This window comes from Pan paniscus, chromosome 21, assembly GCF_029289425.2.
Source record: "Pan paniscus chromosome 21, NHGRI_mPanPan1-v2.0_pri, whole genome shotgun sequence".
Classification (NCBI taxonomy): domain Eukaryota; kingdom Metazoa; phylum Chordata; class Mammalia; order Primates; family Hominidae; genus Pan; species Pan paniscus.
Genome location: NC_073270.2, coordinates 42070847 through 42084483, shown reverse-complemented (window position 1 = coordinate 42084483; position 13637 = coordinate 42070847). Strand labels below are relative to the sequence as shown.

Below are 13637 nucleotides of genomic sequence, written 5' to 3'. Positions count from 1 at the left end.
CTTTATTCCTGATTTTTAAAATCATAATACTTTTCACTGCTTGATGTTATTTGTTTGTTTAGTGTCTGTTTCCCCTTCTAGAAAGTAAGCTCAGCCGGGAGCAGTGGGTCACACCTGTAATCCCAGCACTTTGGAAGGCCGAAGTGGGCGGATCACAAGGTCAGGAGTTCAAGACAAGCCTAGCCAACATGGTGAAACCTTGTCTCTACTAAAAATACAAAAATTAGCTGGCCATGGTGGCACGCACCTGTAATCCCAACTACTCGGGAGGCTGAGGCGGGAGAATTGCTTGAACCTGGGAGGCGGAGGTTGCAGTGAGCCGAGATCGCGCCACTTTAGAACGAGATGGGCGACAAGAGAGAAACTCCATCTCAAAAAAGAAAAAAAAAAGAAAGTAAGCTCTGCTACAGCAAGGACTTTGCCTTTTTTGTTCACAGCTGGCACAGCACTCAAAAGGTGGCCATAACTCAGAGTAAATGCTTACTAAATATTTGTTGGATAAATGAATGAAGAGTAATGACCTCTAGTTAGATGAAGAAACAGCATGGCAGGCATTGCTAATTGTCCCCCCATATCTCCTCCTTCCTTCTTCAGTAACTGAACTCCTGATTTTAGCTGGGCCTTTGGCCATCTAGAATAAAGTGTACATTTCCCTCCCTCCTGTGCAGATAGGTGTGGCCATGTGACTACGTTTTTGGTAGAAGGATATAAACAGAAGTCATATGTGCAATTTCTAAGAAAATCAGCTTAGAGGTCATACATGCAATATGGCTGGAATGTGGATAAGATGGGTGGAGCTGGAGCAGTCATCAGGAATCATGAGGTGAAGCTCCATTCTATGGAAGGCACAGTAACAACTCCTTATTGATGAAGTCTAGGTTCTGAATGATCGTGGAGACACCAATTAGGCCCTGAACTGCCTACCCATCTCATATTTGGGAGATAAATAAACTTTCATCCTATCTAAGCTACTGTTGTTATTATCATTATTTAAGTGTCTTGTTCTGTCATCTAGGATGCAGTGGCACAATCATTGCTCACTGTAGCCTCAAACTTTTGGGCCCAAGTGATCCTCCTGCCTCAGCCTCCTGAGTAGTTGGGATTACAGGTGCATGTCACCATGTTGGGCTAATTTTTAAAGTTTTTTTGTGGAGACGGGGTCTTGCTATGTTGCCCAACCTGTAAGCCACGTTATTTTGAGGTCTCCTGTCACTTGTAGCCAGAGTCCCACAGCTTTTCCACGAGAGTGCCAAAATTCATGCCCTGACCATCAAGCCTGTGTGAGCATGTTTCATTTTCCACAGCACCCCAGCACAGGGCTTGGCACATGGTAGGTGCTCAACAAATGCTAGTTGAATGAATGGACAAACAAGCTTCTCTTGGCCTGGGTTGATGCTCGTGCTCAGTGGCCCATGATCTGGCCCCATCTGCCCCCTGACTCCTCTCTCTCTGCCCCTTCCACACACACTAAAGAATCCATCTTTCCTCCCTCTAAGCCCCAATAGCCTTGCTTCTAATCTGATCCTATTACCTGACTCTAGTCAAGTCCATAGACATAGGGGGTCAGCACTCTTCTGAATGACCCTCTGGCCCAGGCCCCAGCTGGGAGCTGGGGTTGCTGATGATGATGATGGACCATCCTCAGCCTTCCTTGAGGTTCTGCCCCCAGGAGATCTGGGAGCCCTGCACCACCACATCTCCCCAACCAGACAGAGCACTCTGAGGGCAGGGACAGTGCCCAGCACAGGAAGTAGCACAGGCAAAGCTTCAGGAAGGAGGAAAAGACTGGAAATGCCCACACCACACACTGGAGTGATAGACCTGTCAATGTTCTCTCAAATGTCCCCAGTGTGCTGCCCAAGTTTCCACCGCTGAAGTCTCTGTCTTGGGCCGAGGTACTGAAGGCCCCTGTTACAAGAAACCCCTCCCCAGCCCTGCGACAACTCATTTTTGGCCACTGTGACTTCAGCATGGATTCACTTCATAAGAAACAGATTGAAAGGTCAGGGTATGCATGAGTTTTAAGAGGAGACAGGTGATGGGAAAGAACTGGAGTAGAGGGGAAGAGTAGAAATTGGGGTCATAGAATTAAAAAAAATGGGTCCTAAAACCCTCAAGTGACAGAAGGAAAACAGAGAGAGGAAATCAAGGGGCTTGTATAAGATGTAGCATTCCAAGTCTTTGACAATCCAGATAAATCCCACCTACTTCTCCCAATATATCATCTACCAGCTCATCCCACACCACACACCAGGCACAACCTGTTTTTCCTGCCTGCACCACTTTGTGGGCTCTGTTCCCCCATCCACAATGCCATCTGCCAATCTCAGCTGGGCAACATCCGTCCCACTCTTTCAGGCCTGGCTGAAACCCACTGCTTCCAGGAGAGTGTCCCGGATGGCTCCTCTCTGGGCCTAGCATCTTGCTTAGGCTTCCAGTGCCTGTCCCAGAGGGCAGAGCTCCTGCTAACAGTGAGTAGGGCTATGTCACCCACATGGTCAGCACAATGGCTATGGCACAGTTCTTCACTGAACCCCCTGAGGCAGCCACAATAGTGCCAGAGCCACTGACAAGCATGGGGTACCCACAGCCGTCAGTCCTTGGACTCTGCCCATAGAGCCCTGGATCCCAGTGGTCTTGGTGAGGCCAGGGATTCGCATCAAGTCCCTCCAAGGGATTACAATTTATGCTAAATTTCAAGGCCCTCTGACAAGGCAGGTGAAAGGTCATTGTCTGCTGGAATGAAAAAAATGTGAGGCTGGGCATGGTGGCTCACACCTGTAGTCCCAGCACTTTGGGAGGCCGAGGCAAGAGGATTGCTTGAGGCCAGGAGTTTGAGAACAGCCAGGGCAACATAGCAAGACCCTGTCTCTACAAAAATAAAAAAGTTGGCCTGGTGTGGTGGTAAGTGCCTGTAGTCCCAGCTACTTGGGAGGCTGAGGTGGGAGGATCACTTGAGCCTGGGAGGTCAAGGCTGCAGGGAGCCATGGTTATGCCACTGCACTCCAGCCTGGGTGACAGAGCAATACTCTGTCTCAGAAAAAAAAAAGAGTAATAGGATCAGGAGGAGGCAGCCCCTGATGTCCTGAAGAAAAGCCCTTACAGTGGGGCAGGTGGGTGGATTCTGCTCATTCATTCAACAAATACGTCCTGGGCACCCACTAACAGGTGACTATAGTAACAGCTGACATTGGCTGTACACTCGCCATAGGCAAGGCTTGAGGCTTACACCATCTGAGTCAATCTTCAAAACAAGCCCGGGATGCAGATGCCATCATTCTCCCATTTCACAGATGAAGAGCCTGAGAGAGAAGAGAAGTGATCTGCCCAAAGTCTCACAGCCTTGGCAGAAGCTGGAATTTGAACTTAGGCCAGCTGGCCCCAGAGCCAACGCTCTATCTGCCACAGTGTGTACCAGACCCTGGGATATGACCACAAACAAATGGCCCTGACCTTGATTTGTCCACCAGCAGGAGAAGAGGTACCAAACACAAAAACAACACATGCTTCAAATTATGGCACCTGTGAGGAAGGAAAAAAAGCGATTCCTCCAGAAGCCAATTGCAGGGGGCACCTATTGCAGGTCTCTCTGAAGATGGTCCCTTTGCCTCAGTTCTCTCATCTATATAATGGAACAGTGGGGCCAGCTGATACCTGGGAACCTTCCAGCTGGGACATGTCAAGAATCCAGCCTTCCTTTCTCTAGGCCTCAGTTTCCCCATCTTGTATAATGGGCTGGAGGGAAAACAGAGCCAGTAGTGACTTTAGGTCCCTTCAAATTTAGTCCTGAGCTTCCCAAGGCCAAGTTCCTGAAGTGGGGTCTTTGGGAGTGCATCCTCCACCTGTTTGCATGGTGACGGCAAGGCCCAGGAGGGGTGTGGAGGTGCTGAGACATGGAAGTAGGGCCCTGGCTCCTCCCCTCCCAAAGAGCCTCTGGGTCCAGTGGACTCGATGTGCCTAGGGAAGGAGGGGGGACCCTTAGCTTTGCTGCCTCATCCAGCGTCCAAGATGAGGTGGAGGGTCTCATCCCACTGAATAGAACCTCACACCCAGGGCCCTAGGCCCAGCCGAGGCCCAGGTCCACTGGGAGCTGTCCAAGGTGCTGAAATCCCAACCAGGCTCCCAAGACCAGGTTCCCCTGGAAAACACTTCCAAGAGCAGCTGGAGGTTGGGGATTAAGAAAGGAAGATTAGTACCTGGGGACAGGTAGGGAGCCATGGTCGGCTGGGCTCTACACACCCCAGCAATGTGATCTCAGGCCAGCTCCTCTTTTGTGCCTCAGTTCCCTCAAATGTAAACTGGGGACAATAAGGGCACTGACCTCACGGGTCTGTAGTGAAGACCAAGTGCAGATGAGGCATGTGGTAGATGGAGGGGCCCAGTAAGCATCAGCCATCACTGTTACATTGTGGACTTGTTATTATTTCGGGAGGCTGACTTTGCTTGGGTGCTTGCTGTGTGCCTGGTCTTCCAAGAATTTTACCTGCTTCTACTCCCAGCAGTCGGGTAAAGTAAGTACTAAAATGGGGATAAGAATACAGATGAATATTCTGAGACTCAGAGAGGTGAAGTTAACTGCCCAAGGTCACACAGCTAGTGAAGAGTCGGGAGCAGAGATTCAGACCAGGTTAGGTTTGAAATCACTGAATCTATCCCACCACACTCCCACTGTTCAGATGGGGGAAGTGAGGACCAGAGAGGGACCTGATTTACCACGAGTCACCCAGAAAACCCACAGTTCCACCTCCCAGCACAGACTTTTTCCTGATGCTCTATGCTAGGCTCCCCTGGCAAGGTGAACAGCACTCCCCTGCACCCCCATGGCCGGAACAGCAGGCAGGCAGCTCCCTCAGTAGTGATCCCACTGCTCTGCTGGAGGGTTCTCTGTCAAAGGCAGAAACATGAAGTAGCTCAGAGACAATGTGTGTCAGCTGTAGCCAAGGGCCAGCAGCCACTCAGGGCCCACCAGTGCCCTTGCCAGCAGGCATCTGAGTACCGGGGAGAGGGTGGCACCAGAGCAGTGCTGTTGGGGCCTCTCCAGCTCTGGCCTGGTTTCCCAGCAAGGAGAAGGCCCAGACATGCACCCAAGCTGCTCCTGTCCCAAATTTCCTGCTGAGTGAAGTGTGTGCATGCATGCGTGCAGACACAGATATAGTTCAAATTCACCCAATGGGGGGTTGGGGGGGGACCTGGCAGCCTCAAAAATCCATTTTTTTTCCTTGAGGAGGTGCAGCTTTCACCTCCGGTGGGAATAGGGGCAAATGAGGCATTAAAAAGCGGTGGAACTAAGAAACCCAGCTTCCCATCCCAGCTCTGCTCCTTCCAAGTTGGGTGACCTTGAGCACATCATAAAGTTGGTATGATGTGGCACTGACTCTGTGAAACACGGTTCCTGGGCCCTGGTGTGGGGCATCAAGGGATCACAGTTTTGAGACATTAAAATTGGTCACTACCCAGAGGAGATGAGTGGCTTAAACTAGAATCCCATGGACAAATTCTAGCTCCCAGGCTTGGGTCTTTCTTGGCCACCCTGGGTCCAAGCCACAGCTGTTCGTTGCCACGATGCCTGCAGCCGTCTCCCCAGACTCCCTGCCTTCCACATGCTGCTCCAATTCACTTTCACAGAGGCCAGAGGGGTCTTTGTAAAATGTGAGCCGGTGAGCTGCCGGCACTTCAGAGGCTTTCCAGGGCACTTAGGAAAAGGCCCAAACTGGGGCTGAGGCCCAGAGGGCCCCTCAGGGCTGAGCAGTCCCCGCTCCTCTCTAGCATCCTCTCCCTCTCCCCTCCCCCTTACTCAGTCCCTCAGGTGCCCTGCCCTCCTTGTTCTTTCCTGAACGTGCCAGCCTCTGTCCCACCTCCAAGCTCATGCCCTTGCTGCTCCCACCACCAGCTCACCTCCTACCAGCATGGCTCCTTCTCATGCCTCAGGGCCTAGCACAAATGTTGCCTCTGCTGAGAGGCCTTCCCTGGCTACCCTGAAGTCTATAAGGTGCCTCCCAGTACTGGACACTAGTTCTGGCTTTTGATTTCTGCTGCCCACTAGAGGGCCCCTCTGCCAGCAAAGGCCCCTCCATGGGCCTCAGTTTCCCCACCAGGACTATGTGGCAGAGGAGCCAGTCTCTGAGCCTTTCCAGTTGGCAGAGGTTACCTCCATCCCAGCCCTGCCCTGCATTGACCCATTTTTCTGAGGCTTCTCTGAGCTCAGACAGTTGCTTCCTGCGGGCCCCAATCCCATAAATCACAGCTGATTCCACTGAGCAGGGTGGCTGCTGGCGCCCAGGCATTCATCAGCATTGGTAGTACCGAGGCTGTCATAGGGCCTTGGTGGGAGCTGGGCCTGGCCTTCAAGGCTGGGAACCTACTGGGCTGAGGCCTCCAGCCCCAGACAGACTCCCCTTTCCCTGATAGGCCCTTACCCAGACACACTCACTGGCTTACCCTGTCTATCCAGCCCCCAACTCCATTCAGCCAACAAGCACTCCCGTTATCCCTTCTGGAGGCCGTGCCTTGGCTTCCAGGTTCTTGCAGTGGGATGAAGAGATAGGAGCCATCTTGTGCCCCACTTTGCCAAAGAGGAGTCTGAGGCATAGAGAGAAGGAGTGACTTGCCCAAGACCACACAGCAAATGTATGGAGGCCCCTGGCTCTAAAGTTCTGACCTTTGGCCCCTCGCTGGGGAGACCCCAGACCAGAAAGAGGGTGGTGGGGGGCTACGTGCACAGCCTCCTACCTGGACTTCAGGGCTCCACTCCGGCCACCAGGGGCTCCTGGGAAATGAGCCCTCTTGTCCCCGACACCCCGATCCAACAGCCTGCTGCTGTTCCCAATCTTCAATCTGCTCAAAGAAATGAGGAGAAAGTTGAATGAGGTGTGCCTGGGGAGCTGAGCCTGCTCTGCCAGCCTGCAGGAAGGCGGGAGGCTGTCGTGGTGCCCACTGAGTGCTGCGGACGGCGCCCCAGCAGCATTAGGAAAATGCTGGAGAGTGGAAGCTGGGACAACAGGCCCGCCCTTCCCCCGATGTCTGGGTGACTCTGGGAGAAGCTTGTTCTCCCATCTGTTCACCCACCCAATATTTGCCAAGCACCTACTGTGTGCACTAGAGCAGAGGGACTGAGGGGGTGGCAGCCCAGTGGGCCACCCAAGTGCAGATCTGGGAGATCAGACACCAACTCCTCCCCGCAGGAGCCGCGTGCCCTTCATCAAGGCCTGTGGCCCCCTGCACGTCGTTCCTCATCTCTAAACCAGGAAGGATGGAAACCGCGCCTCTCTCAAAGGGTTACTGCGGGAGCAAAGGCTTTCGGAGGTGGTTGCATGGTGCCTGGCACACAGTGCATATCAATGAGTGCCAGGCATCACCATCGTTGGTACATGCCAGGCACTTTGCTAGGGGCTGGGGTTGGGGCAGTCAACAAGACAGATGAGGACGCTGAGCTCTTGGCAAGGGGGTGAGACAAAACTGGCAAAACAATTGTAAGTTGTGATAAGTGTCCCAAGGGCCTGGGACAGAGAAAACCAGGGGTCAAGACAAAGGTCACAGAAGGCTCCTCTGAAAAGTACACTCGGGTGGAGAGTCTTGATGGATAAGAACTGGGGAAGTGTTCTGGGCAGAAGAGATGGCCGGGCCGAGGTCCTGAGGTGGGGAGCAGCCTGGTAAAGGTTTAAGGACCTGAACAGAGAGCTGTGCAGACAGGGAGGATTGCACAGAGGGAGCAAGTGCCCTCTCTGGCCTCAGTTTCCCTCTTTGTGCAATGGGTGATAGAAATGCCTCCCAGCTCTCCTCAGAGCTACTGCCTGGAGCAGGCCCAGTTTGTTCCAGGAGGAGCATGGGGAGGGGTGGGAGGTGCTCAAGGAGACCAGGCACAACTTGCTGGCATGTGACCTTGGCTGTGTCCCCTTCCCCTTTGGGGCTGACTCAAAGCTACGAGTGGTGCCTGACTCACTCCTCTGGTGACAGCTAATTATGCCTCCCCCTCCACCCGCTGGATTGCAGCACCTGCATCAAGCTCTTTGGCTCCCGACAGCCCCCCGAGGGACCAGGCTGAACTGGGGGACCCCTGGGGTCTCCGGAGGGATGCCAGAGGGAGGCCTAGTCTGGGCAGCAGTGTCTCCACCTCTTCTCATGCACTCAGCCCTGCCGCCCAGGAACTCATGCCAGAGGGTGGGCAGGGGTGGGGACACAACTAATGCCGCTGATCTGATGTGGCCATTTCCCTGGCCACAAAGACCAGGGTGCAAGGAGGCCAGCAGAGACCCCCGACCTGGGCTGGGGGCACACAGGAGTCGGGGGCACTGGGGACAGGCTGGCGATTGTGGCAAGCCCCTGGTGTTTCCTGCCTGAGCCGACCCACTCCCTGCCACATGTGCCACAGTGAGGGTGAGTCACTGGAGACCCGTGCACGGGTCTCTCCCGAGAAGCAGCCACGTGTGGGGAACCACAGCATGGGGCCGGGCAGCCTTGGCCCAGCCTGCAGTGTGGGTGTGGCATGGGCATCCCAAGGACATCCCCTTCCTCACCATCTCCACTTCTGGAGCAGCCAGAAATTCCCGAGAAACGGAGGGTGTGCAGGGGCTGTTGGGCAGCCAGAAGAAGGGAGGAGCTGATGTTGGGGATGTGGGGCCCCTCCTACCGCACTTGTACTTGGGGCTCTGTTCCCAGAGGTGAGGGTATTGGGAACTTAGGCCTCCTTCTACCACAGAGGGGAAAACAAAAAAACCCCAAACCCCACAGGGTTGATTAGCATATTCATGTGGGCGGCAAGATCATGAATATGCTAATCAACACCCCTGGCTACTCCAGGCTCCTCTCCTTCCCCGCTCTGCGGCTGCCTTAGCCTCACTCCCCCAACCCAGCCTCCACTGCCTGTCCAGCATGCACCTCTTGCCGGAGGTCCAGAGCTCAGGCCCTCTGGGATCTTCCCTCCTCTGCCATTCCCACCTTAATGCCTCTGCCGGAGCTGTGCGTCCCCTCCATGAGCAAATGCCAGCACTGGCTCTGCCTCTCCACAGGAAACACAGCCTTCTCAGTCCCCTTCAAATGCCACACTGCTGGTCCTGCAGATGGCCCGCTGGGAGTTTGTGCCCCGCATTCCCCTGCTCCACTCTGGCCTCCTCTAACTCCCTTACTCAGGGGGCAGAGTAAGCACATCAAAACACACACTGGGTTGGGCGCCATGGCTCAGGCCTGCAGTCCCAGCGTTTTGGGAGGCCAAGGTGGGAGTTGGAGCAAAACTCAGTCTCTACGAAATTTTTTTTAAAAACATTAGCCAGGGGTGGTGGCTGTAGTCCTGGCTACTCAGGAGGCTGAGGTGGGAGGATCACTTGAGCCCAGGAGGTTGATGTTGCAGTGAGCGGAGATCGTGCCACTGCACTCCAGGCTGGGCTACAGAAAGAGACCTTGCCTTAAACAAACAAAAAAAACAGGCCAGGTGCAGTGGTTCACGCCTGTAATCCCAGCACTTTGGGAGGCTGAGGCAGGTGGATCACCTGAGGTCAGGAGTTCAGGACCAGCCTGGCCAACATGGTGAAACCCCGTCTCTACTAAAAATACAAAAATTAGCCAGGCGTGGTGGCACGCACCTTCAGTCCCAGCTACTTGGGAGGCTGAAGCACGAGAATGGCTTGAACCCAGGAGGCAGAGTTGCAGTGAGCTGAGATCGCACCACTGCACTCCAGCCTGGGCAACACAGCAAGACTCCATCTCAAAAAAATGAATGCACACCAGATCATATTACCTTCTGCCTAAAACCCTCCGTGGCTCCCTACTGCTCTTGAGATAAAATCTGCAATGTCTCCCGAGAGAGCCACTGAGTCCCCAGGCCCTCTCAGCCTCCTCCCTCTGGCTCTTGCTCCCTGGCTCACCAGTGTTCCCAGGCCTTCATGCTTGCTCTGCCCCACCTGCCTCGGTGCCTTTGCCATGCTGTTTCCCTGCCCAGAATGCCCTTCGCTCCCTCTTCACCTGGGTGGCTGTCAGTCCTTTCTCAGGGTTTAGCTCAAATGGCACTTGCCCAGGGAGGACCTCCCAGCCCCGACTGCGTTGGGACCTTTCACTGTGTGGCACGGTTGCATTCATTTATTCATTTATTTATTTATTTTTTTGTTGTCATTTGTTGACTCCCCTACTGGACCTACGGCTCCCCAAGGACAGAGGCCAGTCGGCCCAGGGCCTTGCACACAGGCGGTGCTCAATACATGACTAAATGAATGATTGTTTTTTGTTTGTTTGTTTGTTTTGAGATGGAGTTTCACTCTTGTTGCCCAGGCTGGAGTGCAATGACACGATCTCAGCTCACTGCAACCTCCGCCTCCCGGGTTCAAGCAATTCTCCTGCATCAGCCTCCCGAGTAGCTGGGATTACAGGCATGCGCCACCACACCTGGCCAATTTTGTATTTTTTGTTTTTTTTTAGTAGAGACAGGGTTTCTCCATGTTGCTCAGGCTGGTCTTGAACTCCCGACCTCAGGTGATCCGCCCACCTTGGCCTCCCAAAGTGTTGGGATTACAGGCGTGAGCCAATGCGCCTGGCATGGTGTTTCTTACTACCATTCCAGTAGCCTCCAGATGGGCCCTCCTGCCTCCCCTCTTGCACTCGTGAGTGAGTCCCTGCCAGTGCCCAGCTCTCAGCACACAGAGCTCCCCACACCATGCGTCCAGGGTGTCACACACAGCTTAAGAAGCTCCCCTCCCAACCCCACAACCTTCCCAGCTTCCTGGGCAGCTGAGGACCATGAGGTTCAGGGGCACAAGCTACTTGCCCACACATGTGGACCACAGGACTGCGGCAGACCCAGGTCTTCCAGACTCCCCAATCCCACTCCTCCCTCCCCTCCCCTCTTGGGGCCTCAGCTTCCTCATCCTGGCACAGGCCAAGCCCCATTCCCTCTTGGCATAGTGGTGAGGCTAAAGGTAGGCAGGGGTGGGGAGGCAAGGGCCTGTGGGTGCCCAGCAGGCTGACATCCATCAAGAGGGGTCACAGGCATACCACCAATCCCAGCGTAGGTAGCAGGCAACAACCAGCCTAGGCCTTCTCCCACCAGAAGAGGCAGAAAGGGCACAATGCCATGGGCTGCAGAGGGACACAGAGGGGTGGGGAAGTCTGGGCTTGAAACATCCTGGGGGGAAGCACCCGCTTCCCAGAGGAGGGGTTATTGTGACAACTGCATCCGCTGCAAATTTAACCCTCAGGATCCCAGAGTCAGGAGACCCCATGAGGAGCAGCCAGTGTCCCTGCCTCCTGTCTATGCCTGAACCTACCCTCCAGAGCCCACAGCACAGGGCAGACCCAGCCCTCTCAGGCCCATCTCAGCTCAGCACTGAGTGGCTTAGGACTCCCTCTTTACCTGGACTCCCTTCCCGCCTTCCCCAGCTGCTTGGAATGCCCACTCATCCTTCACATCCCCAACCTGAAGCCTTCCCTGCACCTACCCAGCGGGCCTTGCCCCCTCCACCACCCCCACCACTTCCCTCCCATCCCCCACCACAGCCTGCCGCTGGGCACAGCATGTCATTTCCATGAATTCTTGAGCGAATGAGCAGTAACCCCTAAAACATCCTGTTGGTTCTGGCTTTGCCCTCAGGGCTGAAGTGAGCCTGACCTCCAGTATGTATGTAGATCACGCTGGGGCTGTATCTGGGCCTTGTCCCTTGGGCAAGTCACTTAACCTCTCTGAGACCCAGTTTCTGATGCGCAGAATGAGTTTGGTCATCCCCACCCACCATGGGGAAATGCGGCTGCAGCTGCTGCTGGGCCCCACCCACTCTCTCCCGACTCCCCCAGCTCCCTCCGCTGTATCTGCTTTTTATTTTAAGTCCAAAATGTATTTGCTGTAGGAGGAGGGAGAGGTGTGGGCACAGCAGAGAGGGGGCTGAGATGGGAGACTGGGTGCGGGCTGGGGGCCCCTCTGGGGTCTGCTGGGCTCCAGTGGCCCCAGGAAGGAGAAGGGGGCTGGCTGTCTCCACAGCAGGCGGGAGCAAAGCTGGACTGACGCCCACTCTGGTTGGACGCAAGGCCGCAGTCAAGGGTGGGCACATCAAGGCAGCCAAGGAAACCAGAGGAGTGGGGAGCAGCTGATGGGGGCTGCCCTCTGGGCCCTCCAGTTTCCCAGTTTCCCTGCCCCTGGGACTGTGGACCCCCATTGTCCCCTTAGTCCCACACACACCCACAGTTAGGAGAGTCACTCATCCACAAACACCTGCTGGTACTCATGCCAGCCATCATCCTAGGGAATGGAGATAAGATGTAAGCCAAACACACAGGGCTGCTGACGTGAAGTCCGGTGGGAAAGATGCAGATTAAACAAACAAATGTACAACATGTCAGGGTGTGATCACAGCCATAGGCATACAGAGCAGGGAGAAGGGTGACAGGAGGGCTCTTTGAGGAGGCGACATTTAACACAGGCGGGAAGCCCTGCAGATGTCTGGGGGCAGAGTCTCAGGCAGAGGAAACAGCAAGCGCAAGGGTCCTAGGGAAGAACATGATTCTGATGGAGCTGCCAATATTGGTCAGGGGAGGAAATCAGGATGGGGCATCAACAGTTGTCTCCTAGGTGACCTTGGAGGCCAGAAACTTCAGCTCTGTGGCCTTTGTCTCGTCGTCAGCCAAATGGGCATGGAAAGATGTCGTAGGTGGTTACGAGGATGGAAATGGAGGAAGTTCGTGGTGGAGGTGCCCCGCAGCTCAGGGCAACACACTATAGGTGTTCCATGGGCATGGACTGGATTGGCAAACTCTCTAAAGGGAACTGTCCTCTGGAGGCAGGGGAGGAGGGCCCTGGCCACAGGGTGGGGGCAGCGCTTAGAAACAGGAATCTGTCATCCTTCATTTGACAATATTCCTCTCTGATCTGATCTGCCAGGTCCTGCAGGCCCCTGAGTTTGCAACCCCTGGGAGTAAACAAGTCATTACAGGCAGGGAGACCAGGCCCCTAAGAGGGGATGCTTGGGCAGCTCTGGGAAACCAGGTCCCAAAGGAGGAGCTGGAGAAGGCTTCCCAGAGGGGGCAGCTCCACACCTGGGTCAAAAAGGATGTGCAGGTGGGCAAAAGATGAAGGGAGGCACGACGGATGGGGAAACAGCATGTGCAAAGGCAAAGACGGGTCAAACCTCCTGCACGTTCAGGAACAAGAGGGAGGAAGAAGGGGAGGAGAAGGCAGCAACATCTGCTATAAGAGCAGCTGATGTGTCCGGAGCAGCTGATGTGTCCGGAGCAGCTGATGTGTCCGGAGCAGCTGTGTCCGGAGCATCTACCACGTGCTAGGCTCAGACACACAGCCTTGCTTGATCCCCACAGTCTCGACAGTCACAATAACATGACCCCCATTTATTGAGTGTTCAGCCTGGGCCAGGGGTTGGATCATCTCTTTATTCCTCTTAACAGCCCTATGGAGGCAGGAACTCAGCACTCCCATTTTATAGATGAGCAAACAGAGGCTGCGGCCATTTAAGCATCTTGCTCAAGGTCCTGCAGCCAGTAAGCGGCAAAGATGAGACTGAAACCCAGGTGTGTCCCACCAGCTCCCTACCAACAGGTCCATTTACAAATCAATGTCATGCCATCTGTGCTGGGAAAATCTTCTGGTTGTATCACAGGCAGAGAACTGAGGCCTGGCGGTGGCTGTACCATGGTCTCAACGGCAGGGT

The 13637-nt window shown here is 54.6% G+C and overlaps 1 protein-coding gene across 8 annotated transcripts in view; it reads right to left on the bottom strand.

The window, feature by feature from the left end:
* The window catches only part of DLGAP4 (DLG associated protein 4), a 227051-nt gene that overhangs the window by 182839 nt on the left and 30575 nt on the right, over positions 1–13637 (bottom strand). For 2 of the 8 annotated variants that reach the window (XM_034947406.2, XM_034947397.3), the window contains exon 2: positions 6730–6834. The exons of the other annotated variants lie outside the window; for them this stretch is intronic. The gene's annotated coding sequence lies outside the window, so the exon portion shown is untranslated. The remainder of the gene's footprint in view (positions 1–6729; positions 6835–13637) is intronic. 8 annotated transcript variants of the gene reach the window in all.